Source organism: Pristiophorus japonicus, chromosome 21 (assembly GCF_044704955.1).
Source record: "Pristiophorus japonicus isolate sPriJap1 chromosome 21, sPriJap1.hap1, whole genome shotgun sequence".
Lineage (NCBI taxonomy): Eukaryota > Metazoa > Chordata > Chondrichthyes > Pristiophoridae > Pristiophorus > Pristiophorus japonicus.
Window position 1 is genome coordinate 42,189,020 of NC_091997.1, and position 22,318 is coordinate 42,211,337.

Sequence of the window (22,318 nt, forward strand, 5' to 3'; positions counted from 1 at the left end):
GAATTGGAGGTGTGATGACAGATAGTTTCTTTACACAGCGATTTTATAGATCTGCAATAAACTGTCTGAAAGGCTGGTGGAAGCAGATTCAATAATTTTCAAAAACAATTTGGATAAATAATTCAATGGGAAAACTATGTAGGGCTATTGGGAAACAGCAGGGGTGTGGGATAAATCTTATGGCTCTTTCAAAGAACTGGCACAGGAACGATGGGCCGCATGGCCTCCTATTGTTCTGGATCATTATATGCTTCTATGATTTAATAGTTGAAGAGGAAATATGTACACGGCTATGGGGAGTGGGCAGGTTAGTGGGATTAATTGGAAAGCTGTTACAATGAGGCCACATAGGCACGATGGGCATAATGACCGCCCTCTGTGTGGTATCATTACATGACTCTATGATTTAACCAGCCCGGGATCAGGCAAGTCTCACAATTATCACCATAGCTCTGGAGTGAGAAGGTTAGAGGGTGGCAGATGGTTACAGGAAATAAGATAGACACAAGGTACAAGATGATTAGATGTGTTGAGAAGATTTCAGTGAGTCAGATAATTAGAGGGTGTGAAATGAAGGAGTGAGATGTTTACAGCGAGTGAGATAGAGGTGGTGAGATGGTAAGAGGAAGTGAGACAGTTAGCGGAAGCAGTTTGTATGGGAGCAAACAGATTATACTGGGTTAAGTGAATAGCGGGTGTGATTATTAGAAGGAATAAGTAAATTAAAGAGGTTCTGGGAGTGAGATAGTGAGCTTGGGATAGTTAAAGTGAGTTTGAATGTTGGAGTGAGTGAGATCGTTTGAGTGAATGAGATCATTAGAGAGAGTGACAGTGAGAGTAAATGAGCGAGTTAACGAATACGTTCACATCAATGGGCGGCCAACAATGGATTTTAATTTCCTGATTAAAGTTCTGGCCCCGATGTTCAACTTACTGATACTTTCGATAAAACGCGAGTTTCGATAAAATAAAACAACACTCACCTGCAATCCGTCCGAAAGTTTCACCAGATTCAAGGGCTTGGTTTTAGCGAGAGCCTCTCTCTTACACACTGTCGGGAGATGCGACCGCCCTGAGACAAGATAATCGCTGTTACTGCCAACTCGAGACAAAGCAATACTGGAGCATCAGTGGCTTTAAATTTGATACAGTTATAAAACTCCAAACTATCTCCACATATCTGACTTTTCACAACAAACAGCCCCTGTTTGGTTCGGATCCGGCTCGAGATGCAGGTTAAACTCACCATTTCATTCATTTTGCTCACAGAGTGTGTTGAGAACTTGCTGTCACTACAGCCTCTCACAACCCAGACTCAGGGTCCCGGGCAAATTCGTCAGACTTGAGACGATTTGAAGTGATGGCCACTGGGAGAGCACAAATGTAAAGGTCAGGGGTCATTGGTCTGCAAACCCCACCCTTGACAGCCCGACAGTACCATGGCAACCAGTGACAGTGCTGGGTATTGGCCGGGGCACAGCCAGTTCAGAGAGTTGTCACTTGAAGTTCAGCATCTGGAATAAGGAGTCTCGCAAAGCAGCATGGAAATAAAAGAGTTCATTTGGGAGTGGGATATGGACTCAGAACCTTCTGACTCAGAGTGTTACTTCTGAGCCAAGCTGACAACATTGTAAAATTAGTAATACTTTGTATAGGCGTTAAATTATTTTGTAAAAATTCGGGGTCTTTAAAATAAAGTATTTTTCTCAGTCTGTATTAAATATGTAATTGAAAAATCTTAAGATCTTTCTTAATTTCAACTTCACACATTGTGTAAAAGCAGTAACTTTTTTTTGTATGAAGATATCACAGCATTGAAAAGAGGAGCAGCAGTAGTGTGAGCCGGGTGGGCCAGTACAGAGAGCTGACACTGGAAAACCAGCAAGCGGAACAAGGTGCCCAGCAGAGCAAACCTGAGATGAAACTTTTCATTGTAGCAGCTGCCAGTCCATAAAGGACGGGATAAAAACAGTATTTTCCGCAGACGTCCCAGTGATACATAGAAATAGAAACATAGAAAATAGATGCAGGATTAGGCCATTCGGCCCTTCTAGCCTGCACCGCCATTCAATGAGTTCATGGCTGAACATGCAACGTCATTACCCCATTCCTGCTTTCTCGCCGTACCCCTTGATCCCCCTAGTAGTAAGGACTACATCTAACTCCTTTTTGAATATATTTAGTGAATTGGCCTCAACAACTTTCTGTGGTAGAGAATTCCACAGGTGTACCTCTCTCTGGGTGAAGAAGTTTCTTGTCATCTTGGTCCTAAATGGCTTAGCCCTTATCCTTAGACTGTGACCCCTGGTTCTGGACTACATTTAACATTTCATCACAGGGCAATATCACAGTTTCCGGACACATTCTTCCAGCTCCCTGGGACAAGGTGGAAAACTTCCGTCTTCTCCTGGATCGGCAGCTCCGGGATCTGGAAGAATGTCTATGGAAACCGGGCTCAGACTCCAGGCCGAGGAGAAACACCTCCATTCACAATTACTTTAAGAAACTGAAAAAGTTTCTCAAGCAGAAGTTGGGACAATTGATATTTAACTGTGTGATTACTGACATGTAGCTCATTTTACCCCATTTAAATCTGTTCATTCTCTAATGGATTTTCCTGAATATTTCTCTTTCTCAAAGATTCAGTGAATGCGCCTGGAAAATAATCTGCGCTGAGACCAGGGCCAGTTTAAAACAGATCCTTTTCATCACGGCAAAAATCAGAAGAGAAATTAAAGATTTTCTATCGACGTGTTTAATAGAGTCTGGAAACGATGATTATTTATTTTAACTTATTGAATTTTATCAAATTGTTACATTTCAAAGACACGTTTAGTACAGACTGAGAATGATGAATATTTATTTAAAATATCTCCTCTTTATAAAATAAGCATTATATTTTTACAGACATTATATTGTTTTGCTGTCATGACACTATTTGCAGCACTTTGACTAATGGAACACAAATGATATCTTGATATTGTTGCATGTACAATTATTTATTTTAATTTATTGATATTTATTTTCAGCTAAGTGACTGATAGAGAAAAAGCAATGTCTTGATATTGTTCCATATTTGATTATATATTTTAAATTATTAATACTTATTACTATGATATTTTCTGTGATGAAATGTTAAAGGGTTCACTGGGGCGAATCTAAGTCAGCAACAGCTGATGAGAGAAAAATTGCTTGATGACAGGGCAAACTGGGGGACATGGGCACCAAATATTTGGCAGTGTTTGTGTGCCTCCAATCAGCCCTGGGAGAGAACTTGTCTGTGAGGGGCATATTATTGACCAAGATCCCAATTTAGATCACATATTTTACATTAATCACAGCATACAAAGAGCCTGGATTTAAGAATTGAAATAGTGTCCTTTTCAAAATGAAAATTTCAAAATTTGACACGTTGGTTCTACGTTAGTCTGCTGTGTACCCACAAAGATTTGGGACTCCGGGCACACAATTCATTAAAAACTAATGCACAGGTAAAAAAGCAATCGAAAAGACCAAAGAAATGTTAACCCCACACCAACACCCCATCACCACCAAAATTACACACATGACCCTAAGGCTGGAAAATTGCCTAAGGTCAGAGCACAGAAGGTCTACTCCTCATTGCCCAAAGTGACACAAGGTCACCAGTGGCTGGGACAAGGCATTGGAGACTGTGCTTTCCAGTAGAATAATACACAACAGCATTAAGGAGAAAAGAAAAAAAGGGGAGAAAAAACCATGGGGAGATGAGGAGAATGTTTTTCATGGAGTAAGCTGTCATGATCTGGAACGCACCATCTGAAAGGGTGGTAGAAGCAGATTCAGCAGTAACTTTCAAAAGGGAATTGGATATATATTTGAAAAGGAAAAATTAGCAGGGCAGTGCAGATAGAGCAGTGAAGTGGGATTCATTGGATAGCTCTTTCAAAGAGGCAGCTAAGGCATGGTGGGCAGAATGGCCTTTTTTGTGCTGAGAGATTCTATGATTCTATGATTTTCATGCTTTCAATGATGCTGACATATACCTTTGTGTTTCCCTTTCTACCCTCTCATTTTCAATGTTATTTTCTCCACTCCTTAAAAGTTCCCCTTGCTCAAACTATGTAGTACTGAATGTAAGAGTGAACCTTAGTCAATGGTTCGAATTTTCTGGAAGTAGGCGGGTCAGGGGCGGATGGGCCTCTGAGGTGGGCGACAACCCAGGAGGCTGGGTGTCCCACAGGCCCTTCTGGCTTGAACAGCAGGGCCTAATTTGCATATGAGAACTCAGATTCCTGCCCACAGCCAGCCAGATTGAGAGGCTTCTGAGGTTTGAATTAAGAGGCATTGGGCTGGATTCTCCACTGCAATCCCATCGAAATTAGGCTAAATCTGGCTGTGCGATCTTCCAACGCCTCACCACCCTGACCTGGATTACCGTTCCACCACACCCCTGTCCCTCGGAGGAATGCTGCTGGCTGTGTTAAGGGAAGAGTGTTACACAACATAATAGGGTTCACAGCATTTTATGTCACACGTTTACAGATTTATTAAGCATAGAATAACTAATGAACATATGCTTAAAAGCAAAAATTATAGCAAAATCTTGCGAGTTTTAGCAGGGAAATTTACAACAAATCGCAGTTCCAAACTTGGTTCACTTGATTGGTCAGGTCATCGAATTCCAAAGTGTTTTCTATATAAACCTGTAAATGCATAAGAATATAAGAATTAGGAACAGGAGTAGGCCATCTAGCCCCTCGAGCCTGCTCCGCCATTCAACAAAATCATGGCTGATCTGGCCGTGGACTCAGCTCCACTTATCCGCCTTGTTTACCACCGGAGGGCTCAGCCCCTGGAGTCCTAAGGGATCCCACAATCCCTTGTACTTAAGCACCTATTATTAAGGAGGCCCCACAGCCTGGAGAAGCACTCTGGAGACCTGTAATAATAGACTAAGGTCACATCTTACTTTGAGCTCACAGTATCTGGTCAGACTCTTTATTCATACACAACAACTGGCAATGAGATTCAGACGATGAACCAGACGCAACGATACAGAGAACAATGGGCATCCTGGAGAAATGCTCTGAGGGAGATGATTGGGAAACCTTCGTGGAGCGACTCGACCAATACTTCGCGGCCAATGAGCTGGAAGGAGAAGCGAATGCTGCCAAATAAAGGACGATTCTCCTCACCGTTTGCAGGGCACCAACGTATGGCGTCATGAAAAATCTGCTTGCTCCTGCGAAACCCACAGAGAAATCATATGATGACTTATGCACACTGGTCTGGGAGCATCTTAACATGAAGGAAAGCATTCTGATGGCGAGGTACCGGTTCTACACGTACAAGAGGTCTGAAGGCCAGGAAGTGGTGAGCTATGTCGCCGAGCTAAGATGTCTTGCAGGACATCGCGAATTTGAATGACATTTGGAGCACATGCTCAGGAACTTCTTTTTTACTGGCATTGGCCATGAAGTAATACTTTGGAAACGTTTTACTGTAGAGACCCCAACCTTGAGTAAAGCCACAGTGATAGCTCAGGCGTTCATCGCCACCAGTAACAATATCAAGCAAATCTGTCAGCACAGGAGTGCTGCTACAAGTACTGTGAACAAAGTAATGTTGTTTTCGAATCGTAACATACAGGGCAGGCCTCACATGACTCCAGCTGCACATCTGCAGATGTCTCAGAGTCGACCATCAAGGATGATGAATGCAAGGCCTTGTTGGCGCTGCCGGGGTGATCATTGTTTCCATTCATGCCGCTTCAAAGGGTACATTTGCAAGGGCTGTGGAACAATGGGACATCTCCAATGTATGTGCAGGCGATTTGCAAACCCTGCTAATCCTGCAAACCACCATGTTGCAGAGGAGGACAGACCCATGGCGGATCACGATGAACCAGAGCCTCAGACCGAGGAGGCAGAGGTATATGGGGTGCACACATTTACCTCAAAATGTCCCCCGATAATGCTGAAGGTTGAATTAAATGGACTCCCAGTGTCAATGGAGCTGGACACAGGCGTAAGCCAGTCCATTATGAAAAAAAAGACTTTCGATAAATTGTGGTGCAGCAAGGCCTTAAGGCCAGTCCTGACTCCTATTCACACTAAACTGAGAACTTACACAAAGAAACTGATTCCCGTAATTGGCAGTGCTGCTGTTAAAGGTCTCCTACGATGGAGCGGTGCACAAGTTACCACTCTGGTACCGGGCGATGGCCCCATGCTGCTCATCAGGAGCTAGCTGGGGAAGATACGCTGCAACTGGATGATGTCCGAGCACTCTCGTCCGTCGATAATACTTTATGTGCCCAGGTCCTAAACAAGTTCCCTTCGCTGTTCGAACCAGGCATTGGGAAGTTCCAAGGAGCAAAAGTGCAGATCCACCTAATTCCGGGGTTGCGACCCATCCATCACAAGGCGAGAGCAATAATGTACATGATGAGAGAGAGGGTGGAGATCAAGCTGGATTGGCTGCAATGAGAGGGCATCATTTCGCCGATTGAATTAAAGGAGTGGGCCAGTCCGATTGTTCCTGTGCTCAAGGGAGATGGCACTGTCAGAATCTGTGGAGATTAAAAAGTAACTGTCAATCGTTTCTCCCTGCAGAATCAATACCAACTACCAAAGGCAGATGACCTCTTTGCGATGCTAGCGGGAGGAAAGACATTCACGAAGCTGGAATTAACCTCGGCCTATATGACGAAGGAGCTGAAGGAATCATCGAAGGGCCTCTCTGCATCAACATGCACAAGGGTCTCTTTATTTACAAAAGATGCCCGTTTGGGATTCAATCAGCCGAGGCGATATTCCAGAGAAACATGGAAAGCTTACTAAAGTTGGTCCCGTGCACCATGGTCTTCCAGGACAACATCTTGGGTACAGGTCGGGATACAGTTGAGCATCTGCAGAACCTGGAGGAGGTTCTTAGTCAGCTTAATCGCATGGGGCTCAGGTTAATATGCTCGAAGTATGTTTTCCTGGCACCTGAAGTGTAGTTCCTGGGGAGAAGAATTGCGGCGGATGCATCAGGCCCACCGATTTGAAGATGGAGGCAATCGAGTATGCACTGAGGCCACAGAACGTGACGGAGCTGCGGTCATTTCTAGGACTCCTGAACTTCTTACCGGGTCTTAGCACACTGTTAGAACCATTGCATGCCTTACTGCATCAAGGGGTATGGGACAAAAGCCAAGAAAATGCCTTTGTAAAAGCTAGAAAACTGTTATGCGCTAACAAATTACTTATGTTGTATGATCCATTTAAGCGTTTGCTACTAGCTTATGATGCGTCGTCATACGGTGTCGGGCGTGTATTGCAACAAGCAAATGAATCTAGGAAATTGCAACCAGTTGCTTATGCATCCAGAATTCTGTCTAAGGCTGAGAGGGCCTACATCATGATTGAAAAAGAATCATTAGTGTGTCTTTATGGGCTAAAGAAAATGCATCAATATCTGTTTGGGCGAAAATTTGAATTGGAAACTGACGATAAGCCAATGATATCCCTCTTTTCTGAAAGTAAGGGGACAAATACGAATGCATCGGCCCGCATCCAGAGATGGACGCTCACGTTGTCCGTATACAACTATGCCATCCGCCACAGGCCAGGCACAGAAAACTGTGCCGATGCTCTCAGTAGGCTACCATTGCCCACCACGGGGATGGAAATGGCACAGCTGCAGATTTAATCATGGTAATGAAAGCATTCGAGAGTGGGCAATCACCCGTTACTGAACAACAGATTAGAACCTGGACGAGCCAGGACCCCTTACTGTCCGTAGTAAACAACTATGCGCTTCACGGGAGCTGGTCCAGTGTCCCATTCGAAATGCAGGAAGAAATAAAGCCGTACCAGCGGCACAAAGATGAAATGTCTATACAGGCAGACTGCCTTCTTTGGGGTAATCGGGTAGTGGTGCCTAAAAAGGCAGGGAAATTTTCATGGAGTGATCTCCACAGTACCCACCCAGGCATCATTATGATGAAAGCGATAGCCAGATCCCACGTGAGATGGCCCAGTATCGATGCGAACTTAGTAACACATGTTCACAGTTAAGCAATGCACCCAGGGAGGCGCCACTAAGTTTATGGTCTTGGCCCTCCAAACTTTGGACTAGGGTCCATATCGACTATGCAGGCCCGTTCTTGAGTAAAATGTTCCTAGTGGTTGTAGATGCATATTCCAAATGGATTGCATGTGAGATAATGTCGGCAAGCACATCCGCTGGCACCACTGAAAGCCTGCGGACCATGTTTGCCATGCACGGTCTGCCTGATGGCCTTGTGAGTGACAACAGGCCATGGTTCACCAGTGCCGAGTTTAAAGAGTTCATGACCCGCAATGGAATCAAACACATTACATCCGCCCCCTTCAAACAGGCATCCAATAGTCAGGCAGAGAGAGCAGTGCAAACAATCAAGCAAGGCTTGAAGAGGGTAACTGAAGGCTCACTGCAGACTCGCCTATTCCGGGTCCTGCTAAGTTACTGCACAAGACCCCACTTGCTCACTGGGATCCCACCCGTTGAACTGCTCATGAATGACAATGCTCTCATTAGTCCACCCTGATCTACACAAACAGGTAGAGAGCAGGCGGCTTCAACAAAGTACATATCATGATAGCGCATATGTGTCAGGCGAAATTGAGATTAATGATCCTGTATTTGTGTTGAACTATGGATATAGTCCCAACTGGCTTCCCGGCACTCTCGTGGCCAAAAAGGGGAGTAGGGTGTTTTGGGTCAAACTTTCAAATGGACTCATCTACAGGAAACACTTGGACCAAACCAAATTCAGATTCACGGACTATCCAGAGCAACACACATTAGACCCTATCTTTTTTGACCCCTAAACACACACACCAGTGGCAACCGACACAACGGTTGACCACGAAGCAGAACCCATCACCCGCAGCAGCCCAGCAGAACTCACCATGCCAGGTAGACCAGCAAGGCCAGCTGCACAGCAGCCCAGCGAGGACCCAACAAATGACTTATCAAAACCAGCATTTGCACTGAGACGATCAACCAGGGAAAGAAAGGCCCCAGGTCGACTCACCTTGTAAATAGTTACACTATAGACTTTGGGGAGGAGTGTTGTTATATATGTAAACCTGTAAATACCTTGTTTAACCACCGGTGGGCTCATCCCCTGGAGTCCCAAGGAATTCCACAATCCCTTGCGAGCACCTGTACTTAAGGAGGCCTCACAGGCTGGAGAGGCACTCTGGAGATCGGTAATAAAAGACTAAGGTCACACTTTACTTTGAGCTCACAGTATCTGGTCAGACGCTTTATTCATACACAACACAAAGAATCTGTTTTAACAAAAACATTTTATACCCCGTGTTAGAACTGGTAGATGACAATTTGCATGTTCCACAACACTGCCTAATACACAGTTGGCATTGAACATTGCATCCCCGTAAATGTTATTTGCCTCAACCACCCCATATGGTAGCGAATTCCACATATTCCCTAATCTCTGAGTGAAATGTTTCCCTTGAATAAATGATGTGCTTTATTAGTGACTATCTTATATTTACAGCCCCTTGTTTTGGACTCCCCCAAAGGTGGAAATATATTAGTGCCTGTTGATATCGTGTTGGGCAAACTTTATACAATTTACTTTATTAGTTATACATAATGAGCTCCCAGTACATATAGGTCCTTTCACTCTGAGGCTGCAATTATTTAAAATGTTCTGTTTTGGGGCCTTTCCAAAGGCTGTAAGGGGCAACAAGAGTGATTAGAACACGTAAAGGAAAGCAAAACATATCTGGGGACAGAAAACTGTGACAAAGTAATGAGAAGGTGCAACCACTGAACCATCTTTTGATCTCAGTATCCTCTATCACGTAGCTGATTTTAATGTTCATTCTTCAATGCCAACGATACTGTACCCATGAAACTATTCAAGCTTATAACCAATAGTAACATGTTTAGATTAATTTTTCAGTCGTTATGGATATTTCTGAGATGGATCTCAAAAGTGTACCTTTCCCTTCTGAAATCTGGGTTTGAATCCACCCTACCCCAGACTAAAACCAGAGCCATTGTCTCCTTCCAGTGTTCATTAGGGTTCTGAATTGAGAGCACAAAAATTGTTGAAGAGTGAAAGTACTTTTGCAAAATACCAACATTAATCTTCTTATGGACCTAACAAGAAGATCAGAAAAAGGATTACAAAACGAAAGAATAGAAAAAATAATCCAAAATTTAATTTGGCAAACTTCATGTTTATCCTATGCTATGAGTGCAACACTGACTCTACTTAGTTCACTTTGGTGATTTATTTCGCGGAAAATCGTTGACCACGTGCAACTGTTTATGGTCAATCTGAAAGTTTCCTGGCAGCGTACGCACCTTGGACACTCTGCTCAGAGTTGTGTAGGAGCATCCTGCTGAATGGTTCTCTTCCATGTTCCCTCCATCCCGACAGGGAAATGCTTGGCCTCCACGACACTTCTCCACAGCAATCCTGCTGGAGGAGGGAACTAACCAGTGAGGGTGATCATGTCCTACCATTTAATGTTGCTTTGCATTAGTGCCACAATGACATAATTAATTCCGAGCATCTTTAACAACTGTGTCCTCGTATCTTGAGATATCAGCAGTTTATCACAGAATATTAATTGGATATTTAATTCTACATTGTAAAAACTGGGATTTATCACAGTACAAAAGGAAAGGAATACAATTCAATACAAAATGCATATTTGCGGAGGTTATCTCTTCCATGCCTATATATCAAAATGATTAGCCTCTCTTATACAGTAGTTGCTAGGTCTGAATTTGATTTTACGTGTATTATATTTTTACCCACAGTTTCCTTCAGATTCAGTTACTCATAATTACACCCTGACTGAGACAAGCAACTCCAAATATTTAAAACATTTTCTCTGTAAGCTAGTACAAAGAGCATGTTGCCTAAGTTAAAATTGTATCAGGTCTTATTCATATTGTTTAATGTAGTTGAAACTGCTTTATATCTCTTACATAATAATTGGAACTCCACTGAAGAATATCAGCAAAGATTGCTGCCAACTAGAATTACAAAACAACGCACAAGAGAAAGAAATTAGATAGACACACAGTTGTATAAAGGATGAAGAAAAAGTATAAAAGATAAAGGATGGAAAATGAATATGAAGTTAAAACAGGAAGTGCTGGAAATTCACAGCACATCATTCAGCATGAGAAAGAGATAGATAGAGCCAATAGTATTGAAGGGTATTCCCGAAACAATAAACCATATTTGTGTGTCTTTATTTCTTATCTCAGAGAAATATTTAATATAAATATATAGATTTATAAAATAGAGAAATAAATCAAGAATCAAGAATCTTACAGCACAGAAGGGCCTGTGCTGGCTCTTTGAAAGAACTGTCCCATTTAGTCCCACACATCAGCTTTTTCCCCACAACCATGCAAATCAGTTCTCTTCAAATACATATCCAATTGTCCTTTGAAAGTTCCCATGGAATCTACTTCCACCACCCATTAGATCTTAACAAAGCTCTGTGTGAAATAAAAATTCTGCTCCAGTTCTTTTGCCAATTATTTTAAAATGATGATGTCTGGTTATCTACACACTAGCCAAAGGAAACAGTTTCTCCCTATTTGCTCTATCAAAACTCCTCATAATTTTGAATACCTCTATCAGGTCTCCTCTTAAACTTCTCTGTTCTAAGGAGAACAATCCGAGCTTCTCCAATTGCTCTACATAATTGAAATCCTTCATCCCTGGTATCATCCTGGTAAACATCTTCTGTAATTACTCCAAGGCATTGACATCCTTCCTAAAGTGTGGTGCCCAGAATTATACACAATTCCCCAACTGCGGCCTAACCAGTGATTTGTAAACGTTTAGCATGACTTCCTTGCTTTGGATTCAAGTTACAAAGCTAATCATCCCATACGCTTCCTCAGCCACCTCATCAACTTGCCCTGCCACCTTCAAAGATTTGTGAATATGCATCCCAAGGTCCCTCTGCTTCTTCACCTCCACATTTAGATTATACTACTTATCCATGATGTTACTCCCAAATTGCATCACTTCACACTTTTTCGCATTAAATTGCATCTGCCATGTATCTGCCCATTTCACCAGTTTGTCTCTGTCCTTCTGAAGTCTGTGACTATCGTACTCACTGTCTACTATGTTGCCAAGTTTTGTATAATTCGCAAACTTCAAAATTGTACTCCCTATACAAGAAAAGCAATGGTCCTAATACTGATCCCACTGCATACTTCCCTCCACTTATAAAAATCATCCATTCACCATTATTCTCTGCTACCTCCCGCTCAGCCAATGACGTACCGAAGTTGCCACTGTCCCTTTAATATGACGTGCTTCTATTTTCTGAATAATTCTGTTATGTGATACTTGATCAAATGCCTTTTGAAAGTGCATGGGGCTAGAGATTTATTTCATGCTCTAATGGATTAGCTTCCCATTATTTGCTGCACCTGATATTGAGTTCCACTGACTGGATCCAGCACTGTTTTTTTCTTTGCTGGGCTAGAAACATACTGATTAAGAAGCTTTTCCTGTAAATATTTTAGGAATTCTTCACCCTCTGAGTCCTTTACTCTGTATTACCCCCAGTTGAAATTAGATTAATTGAAGTCCTCTATTATTTTTACATTTCTCTGTAATTTGGCGACAGATTTTCTCCTCTACCTCATTATCACCATTTGGAAGTCTACAGGAAACACCCAGAAAAGTAACAGCTCCTTTTCTGTTCCTTATCTTTAACCAAATAGATACAATCTTTGAAACCTCGAGTATATTGTCCCTCTGTAGACCTGTAATATTATCCTTGATCAATACTGCCAAAACTCCTCTGTCGTTGTTTTCTTCCCTGTCCCTCTTGAATACATTGTAGATAGAAATGTTTACTTCCCATTCCTGCCCATGTTTAAGCCAGGTCTTTGTTATAGCCACTATATCATAACACCCATGTGGCAACTTGTACCTGTAGCTCATCAACCTTATTTGTAATACTCCTCGCACGAGCACACATGCATTCCAACACTATGTTAGTCGGCTTTGCTTTTTTCTTCCATTTAATTCCTGTTCTTTCTACACTGTTCTGTTGCTGTTCATTCCAGCTAGCAATCATTTTGAAGGAAACTGGGAAAAATAAGCTAATATATATACATTCAAACTATTTTAACCTTTATATATGTATACCTATATATATATGGAGAAATGTAATATGGGTATTTTTCTGTGATATGACTACATCGGACTAATTGCAAACGTGAGTTTATAGAAGAAGCAAGAAAGTTATAGAATATCTTACACAAACTCAGAATGTAATAATGTGGTATGCAGCCATTTAAGTAATTTTAAAGTGTATGTAAACGCGGCAGCCAAATTGCATACAGGAAGGTCCCACAAACAGCAATTAGATAATGACCAGATAATTAATTGGTCGGGGGATAAATATTGGACAGAACACCAAGACAAATCACCTTCAGAAAGTGCTATGGGGTCACGCAAATTCTGAAACAGATAGCGACCTGAGTAGTTTCCGATGTAAAACGATTCCGCATTTTAGGATCTTAAAAAATATATAAAATATAAATTAATAAATTGCGATTGTAAGTCCCGGGACCTGAGGAACAGCCGATGTGACATTTAGTGAACTGTCTGCCCTGTATTTAATATCGAAGACTATTTTTTGTATCCTCGTTGATAGTGGCAATCCCACCTTTTAATAAAGCAAAAAGTGAAAGATTTCAAATGAAGAAGTGACTTTGGAAAGGAGTGAAACGTTTCCCTGAAAACCAACTGCGGTTAGAACCAAAATCGATCAATTTTTTGTAACGTCGAAGGAATATCCTGGTGTGCCCGTTAAAATGGGCACACCTCGCCCAGAAGGAATATTCCGTTCAATCCAACAGTGAAGCAAAGCAGCTCCTGTAGATATTGTTTTCGGAGCTGAACCCCGATACAGCCGGTTTGTGAGATTCCAGGTCGTTGCTTTTCCCGGTGTTGGTGAACATGTTTTTTTCCGAGTGTCGGGAGACTCTGGATTTTGTTAGTCTTGTTGCCCGGGAGCCTGAGCCAGGACTGCCAGAGGCTGCGGTTACTTGAAGAGATTAATAACGACGCCCTCCCTCCACGCCCTGCGTGAAATGGTGAGTTTATTCGGTGACCCGGCGATTAGAGTAGTTTCTCGGGATAATCTCCTGTCGGGGAACGGCTGAGATTTCATCTGTTTTATTACAAACTGCATCAACCGATATGGAATATTTCCTTGTTGGAATTCACATTGACGTATTAAAATAACGAAGGTATTGTGCAGAAGCCGTGTAACACTTTGTACAAAGAGTGATTGATTCAGTTAGAGGGTTAGTCAAATATGTAAGAGCTAAAATCTTTAAACAAATTATTCAATGACAACGAATGATTGCAGCGGTTTTCGGGGAAACATTTTTGAGAATGAGTAACGATTGTGAAGCATGTGCCCGGAGCCGGTTCTGACAGTCACTCTCTCCTGTTGCAGGAAAAGCCCTTTCCACTACAGTGTCTATCAGAAAGGGCATCACTGAGCAACAATTCCCTGAACCTGCACCAGCTCAGTAACAGGGTACAGGTGAGTGCACATTGTACACTGGGTAATCATTCCGCTAATGTGGCCAGGAGCAATCACCGTGTGGGAAATATATTCACATTAACAAAATAAAACGAACGTAAATCATTTTTAAAGTGAGCGCGTTACTTTATTCATTTTAATAAGGCTAAAAATTTAGAGTTAGGCAATACTCTGTGGAATGGTTTGTCTACTTGAAAGAATGAGTTAGTCTGCTAAGAAAAATGGGTTAACTTAACCCACTGCGTAATGGTAGGAACCAGTTGTTAACACAAGCATGATTTCCCTTTCACAAATCCATGCTGACTTGGACCTATCATATCACCTCCTTCCAAATGCACTGCTATGACATCCTTAATAATTGATTCCATCATTTTACCCACTACCGATGTCAGGCTGACCGGTCTATAATTCCCTGTTTTCTCTCTCCCTCCTTTTTTAAAAAGTGGGGTTACATTGGCTACCCTCCACTCCAGAGGAACTGATCCAGAGTCAATGGAATATTGGAAAATGACTGTCAATGCATCCACTATTTCCAAGGCCACTTCCTTAAGTACTCTGGGATGCAGTCCATCAGGCCCTGGGGAATTATCGGCCTTCAATCCCATCAGTTTCCCCAACACAATTTCCCGACTAATAAGGATTTCCCTCAGTTCCTCCTCCTTACTAGACCCTCCGACCCCTTTTATATCCGGAAGGTTGTTTGTGTCCTCCTCAGTGAATACCGAACCAAAGTACTTGTTCAATTGGTCCGCCATTTCTTTGTTCCCCGTTATGACTTCCCTTGATTCTGACTGCAGGGGACCTACGTTTGAAGACAAATCTTCTGGAATTTTTTGAGGATGTTTCCAGTAGAGTGGACAAGGGAGAACCAGTTGATGTGGTATATTTGGACTTTCAGAAGGCTTTCGACAAGGTCCCACACAAGAGATTAATGTGCAAAGTTAAAGCACATGGGATTGAGGGTCGTGTGCTGACATGGATTGAGACCTGGTTGTCAGACAGGAAGCAAAGAGTAGGAGTAAATGGGGACTTTTCAGAATGGCAGGCAGTGACTAGTGGGGTACCGCAAGGTTCTGTGCTGGGGCCCCAGCTGTTTACAATGTACATTAATGATTTAGACGAGGGGATTAAATGTAGTATCTCCAAATTTGCGGATGACACTAAGTTGGGTGGCAGTGTGAGCTGCGAAGAGGATGCTATGAGGCTGCAGAGCGACTTGGATAGGTTAGGTGAGTGGGCAAATGCATGGCAGATGAAGTATAATGTGGATAAATGTGAGGTTATCCACTTTGGTGGTAAAAACAGAGAAACAGACTATTATCTGAATGGTGACAGATTAGGAAAAGGGGAGGTGCAAAGAGATCTGGGTGTCATGGTACATCAGTCATTGAAGGTTGGCATGCAGGTACAGCAGGCGGTTAAGAAAGCAAATGGCATGTTGGCCTTCATAGCGAGGGGATTTGAGTACAGGGGCAGGGAGGTGTTGCTACAGTTGTACAGGGCCTTGGTGAGGCCACACCTGGAGTATTGTGTACAGTTTTGGTCTCCTAACCTGAGGAAGGACATTCTTGCTATTGAGGGAGTGCAGCGAAGGTTCACCAGACTGATTCCCGGGATGGCGGGACTGACCTATCAAGAAAGACTGGATCAACTGGGCTTGTATTCACTGGAGTTCAGAAGAATGAGAGGGGACCTCATAGAAACGTTTAAAATTCTGATGGGGTTAGACAGGTTAGATGCAGGAAGAATGTTCTCAATGTTGGGGAAGTCCAGAACCAGGGGACACAGTCTAAGGATAAGGGGTAAGCCATTTAGGACCAAGATGAGGAGAGATTTCTTCACCCAGAGTGGTGAACCTGTGGAATTCTCTACCACAGAAAGTTGTTGAGGCCAGTTCACTGAATATATTCAAAAAGGAGTTAGATGAAGTCCTTACTACTAGGAGAATCAAGGGGTATGGTGAGAAAGCAGGAATGGGGTACTGAAGTTGCATGTTCAGCCATGAACTCATTGAATGGCGGTGCAGGCTAGAAGGGCCGAATGGCCTACTCCTGCACCTATTTTCTATGTTTCTATTACCAACAACAATCTCCATGCTGTGATTTTAAATACAGACACTTTAAATATTTGCATCTAAAGATGACCATTAAATTAAGAAATTAAGAAAGAGGTGCGGTGATTGGCTGTGAATTTTGCCCTATGAGGAGCTGGCTAAATGGGAACAGTTCCCCTCTAATGACATTGTGTGTGTTTTGCACAGAGACAGGACAGGATCCAGATTGTCCATCAAACACTGCGTCACCTCACCAAGATCTACAACATGAACCTGGGCTCAGTCACATTGCCCCGGGACAAGCTGGAAGCCTTCCGTCTTCTCCTGGATGGGCAGCTCGGGGAGCTGGAAGAATGTGTCCGGAAACTGGGCTCAGACTCCAGGCCGAGGAGAATCTCCCCCATTAACAAATACTTTAAGAAACTGAGAATGTTTCTCGAACTGAAGGTGGGACAATTGATATTTGACTGTGTGATTACTGACATGTAGCTCATTTCACCCATTTAAATCTGTTTATTCTCTAATGGATTTTTCTGAATATTTCTCTTTCTCAGACATTCAGTGAAAATAATCCGCGTTGAGACCAGGGCCCGTTTACAACAGATTCGTACCATAATGGGGAACATTAGAAGAGATTTTCCATAGACATATTTAGTAGAGACTGGTATTGGTGATTATTTATTTAAAAATGCTTGATGTTATATTAAGTGATGCTCTGTTTGTTATTCAATCAACAGCACAAACCAGCAAAAAAAAATAGAGGAACCTAAAGATTTCCCCAATGATATGTTTAATAGAAACTGCGAACATTGATAATTTACTTTTTACATTGTTTCGTTTCAAAGGAAAAAATATTTATTATAACATTATTCCCAGCAATATACGCTGATTGAAAATATTTATTTTGGTTTGAAGATACTTGGTGCACGACAGAAATGCTCATTGTCTATGTATCTATCGATATATATATATATATATATATATAGATATATATATATATATAAAGCGCATACAGTTGTATAATTTGATAAACCATATTTATTCAATGCAGTTTCGTATGAAATTACAGTGAAACCATAAGCATTTTGTACATTTATCACTTTTATGAAGAGGCTTTTATTTTAGGACAGTGTTTGTGTCTTTGGTCTGTTTATGTGCGGTGAAATGGCAGACAAATGGAAGTCGACATTTAATACAGAAATGTGGAAAACTATAGAATTCCCTCCTGAAAACTCTTTCTCTCTCTCTATTCCTCTCTCCTCTCTCTCACTCTCTCTTTGGCCAGGATTTTGGTCATCTTTCGTAACATCCCATCTGTCCAATTTTGTTTGATAACACACCCGTGAAGCGCCTTGCGACATTTGACTACGTTAAAAGTGCTATATAAATACAAGTTATTGTTGTGACCTATTTTGGGAGGAATAATGAGGAGAAGCAATATAAACAAAATAGTACAATTTGAAAGGGGATGCAGGAACAGAGGGCTGGATTTTGCGGGGGTCGGTTGGCATGATCGGTGGTGGGTCGGGTGAGAAAGATGTTTTTCCCCAACGGGTCGAAACCCCACTGTGATTCGGCAGCCATGCGCCTTTACCTAATTATATTCATTAGTGGCTTGTTTACAGTCACTTATCAGTCTTTTTTTCCTCATTTCTGCCCTCCCAGTGTCAACACTTCATCTCGTCTCATGTCTTCCTAAATTTATTGATATTTCTGATTGTGATGTCTTCATGTAATTCAATATAGCAGTTTTATAAATGCGTAAAGTGAAAATCAAAAGAAGTGTTAATTTATTGGTATTTAAAGAGTTGGGAATAGACAATGTTTTTCTAAACTGGAAACTTTTATACTGGATGAAAACATGTTGGTGGAAATAAAGTGTTTTCAATATTACACTTTTACTGGAGTAACATTTATTTCTCATTTGTGTCTCTCAGTTTTCCACACTCACTATAAATGCTCTGGATTGCCACACCTGCTGCCTGTTACTGGGACTCCCTCTCCGCTCTATTCTCCTCTCTCCACTGCCCGCTTGTTCCTCACCAGTCAAAACTCTGAATTATTTTTGAACCCCAATTCTCCATCTCCTCGACGTGCCACTGTGTTACTCTTCTGCTGCCAAACTGAGTATTCTCACTCCACACTATTCTCTCCAGTGGAAGAATGTGAAGGCACAAAAATAACACGCTCATGGACAAAGACTGCAACTATATCATAACAACTGACTTATCAAAATAGAATTGCAAATGTTGAGCAATTTTCAATGGTAAAAGCTGACAAAAAAGGTAATCAGAACTTGTGATAATCTTCAGTGAGATTTGTGGCCTAATGGTTAGTTATTCTACCGTGATCTTTTACATGGTAGTTTACATGGGCCAGTTAACCGGCACTGTTGCTGTATTTGCAAATCCTAACCCTTAATCTTTCCACGACTCAGTCACCGACAGGCCACGCACTCACATGCAACAACAGCCCAACATCGTTACCTTTAAATTTTTTGAGCCAGTGGCCAGTTTGGGAAATCAGACGGTCAAGTTCACACTGTAAATGTTGGTATTGGACTTTACAATGGGAGAAACTAAAACCAAAGCTATTGTCTCCTTCCAGTGGTCATTAGTGTTCTGGATTGAGAGCGCAAACATTGTTGAAAGGAGTGAAAGTACTTTTGCGAAGTACCAACATAAATCTCCTTGTGGATCTACCAAGAAGATAGACCCACAAGGAGATCATTCTTGTTAAAGAACACCTGGAATACTGTGTGCAGTTTTGATTTCCATATTTACAAAAGGATATACTTGTTTTGGAGGCAATTCAGAGAAGGTTCACTAGGTTGATTCCGGGGATGAGGGGTATGACTGATGAGGAAAGGTTGAGTAGATTGGGCCTCTACTCATTGGAATTCAGAAGAATGAGAGGTGATCTTATTGAAATGTATAAGATTATGAAGGGGCTTGACAAGATGGATGCAGAGAGAATGTTTCCACTGATGGGGCAGACTAGAACTAGAGGGCACGATTTTAGAATAAGGGGCCTCCCATTTAAAACAGAGATGAGGAGAAATTTATTCTCTCAAAGGGTTGTAAATCTGTGGAATTTGCTGCCTCAGAGAGCTGTGGAAGCTGGGACATTGAATAAATTTAAGACAGAAATAGACCGTTTCATAAAAGATAAAGGGATAAGGGGTTTTGGGGAGCAGGCAGGGAAGTGGAGCTGAGTCCATGATCAGATCAGCCATGATCTTATTGAATGGTGGAGCAGGCTCGAGAGGCCGTATGGCATACTGCTGTTCCTATTTCTTATGTTATTATGTACTTAGAGGAAAAAAATTACAAAACGAAAGAACAGAAAAATATCCTGATTTTAATTCGGCAAACTTCAGGTTCATCCTATGGATGCAACCCTGACTCTACTTAGCTCACTTTGTTGATGCATTCAACAGTAAATCACTGACCACATGCAACTGTTTGTGTTCAAACTGAAAGTTTCCTGCCAGGGTACACACCTTGGACACCATGCTCAGAATTGTGTAGGAGCAGCCTGCTATATTGATCTCTTCCAGGTTCACTCCCTCCCTACATGGAAATGCCCGGCCTCCATTTGACGCTTCTCCACAGCAATCCTGCTGGAGTAGGGAAGTAACCAGTGGGGGTGATCATGCTCTACCATTTAAGGTTGCTCTGTAGGAGACCATTGGAGAGAGCAGCGTGTGGCGGCATACCACGGCAGGGAGCAGCACATCCTGCTGTAGGAGGGTGACTGCTACGATGCCAGGTTGCTGATTGCTGCAGGCAGACAACGCAGGAGGGATGAAGGAGCAGCACGAGTCCATACAGGGAAGTGACCAGGGCCCAGGAAATGCATGAATCTTGGACCCAGAAGGGCGAGGGCCCAGAGGCAGCATGATCCAGCCCACACTGCAATATGTGTGTGCGCTCGGTCTGTGCAGCAGGGCTGGTCTCCAGTTAGTCTTGGGTAATCTTTGCCACTGGACAAACACCTAGCTCTGTAAAGCCCATGTGGTGGCTGGTGTGCAACGGCCATAAACGTTAAAAAAATATCCAAGCACGGGCATCTTCCACCATTCACGATGTCGATCGGGATCTGGAATATTAGGTCCTTCATTGAAACACCTGAGAACTTATCCCTTTTTGGCATGGAAGAAAGTCATCCTCGCTTCGAGGGATGATGGTATTAGTGCCACAATGACACAATTAATTCCAAGCATGTTCAACAACTGTGTTCTTGTATCTTGAGACAAAAGCAGTTGATCACAGAACATACAAACATAGAAACATAGAAACTTACAGTGCAGAAGGAGGCCATTTCAGTCCATCATGTCTGCGCCGGCCGACAAAGAGCCGCACGGCCCTTCAGCAGCAGCCCTAAAGGTTACATATAAACCTATGAACAATAACGGAATGGCAAAGAGCATCAAGCGCAACCAGTCCACCCCACACCACTGCAACACCCCTTACAATAAAAACATTCTACACGCCAACCCAACTGGAGCCAAGTGATCGCCTGGGAGAGGCAAAAACCAGATCAAAACCCAGGCCAATTTAGGGATAAAAAATCTTGGAAAATTCTTCTCTGACCCATCCAGGCAATTGAAACTAGTCCAATAGATCACTCTGACTGTATTCTATTCCCTGCAGTACTTACCATTATATCTGCGCCGAGCAACAAAAGTCATCTAATCTAATCCCAATTACCAGCTCTAAGACCATGACCCTGAAGGTTACGGCACTTCACGTGCCCATCCAACCATCTCTTAAAAGAGGTGAAGGTTTCTGCATCCACCACTCTTCCAGGAAGCGAGTTCCAGATGCCCACAACCCTCTGTGTGAAGAAGTCCCACCTCAAAACCCCTCTAAACCTTCCACCAACCATCTTAAAATGATGCCCCCTCATAATAGCCACCTCCAGCAATGGAAATATCCACTATGTCCATGCCCCTCAATATTTTGTACATCTCGATGAGGTCTCCTCTCAACCTCCTCTGTTGCAATGAGAACAAACCCAACCTATCCAGTCTCTCCTCATAACTAAGATTCTCCATTCCAGGCAGCATCCTAGTAAATCTCCTCTGCACCCTCTCTAGTGTAATCACATCCTTCTTATAATACAGTGACCAGAACTGCACACAGTATTCCAGCTGTGGCCTAACCAAAGTATAATACAATTTAAGCATAACCTCCCTGCTCTTATATTCTATGCCTTGGCCAATAAAGGCAAGCATTCCGTATGCCTTCTTAACCACCTTATCCACCTGGCCTGCTACTTTCAGGGATCTGTGGACCAATGGTGGAGCTTTGGAGGCATGGCCTATTCAGTTGGAGCTCTGTTGCTGTGAGAGAAGGAACTCCCTGCTTTGCTCCTGTCTGTAAAGCCTGGAGTGAGCCCTGTGAAACAGCCCAGGAAGAGGAGGAGGGGGCTTTCTACATTCTAATCCATCCAGAGGGAGAGGAGGAGAGCAGAAAATTTATCAACTTATTACTACTACAGAGAGCTGCAGAGAGGGGGAAAAGAACAACACCCTGAGAAAACACCATCCAGTGTGGAAGGAGGGAGAGCCATTTCTACAATCTTCGACAGGTGGGTGTGTTTTGGTGCATTCCCCGAAAGACTTTGTTGTATCGGTCGGGGGAGGAAAGAAGACCATCTCGAG

The 22,318-nt window shown here is 42.6% G+C and overlaps 1 pseudogene; it reads right to left on the bottom strand.

Annotated features, from left to right (window-relative positions):
* LOC139233525 (interferon tau-like) overlaps positions 1-22,318 on the bottom strand; it is a 117,421-nt pseudogene that overhangs the window by 20,101 nt on the left and 75,002 nt on the right.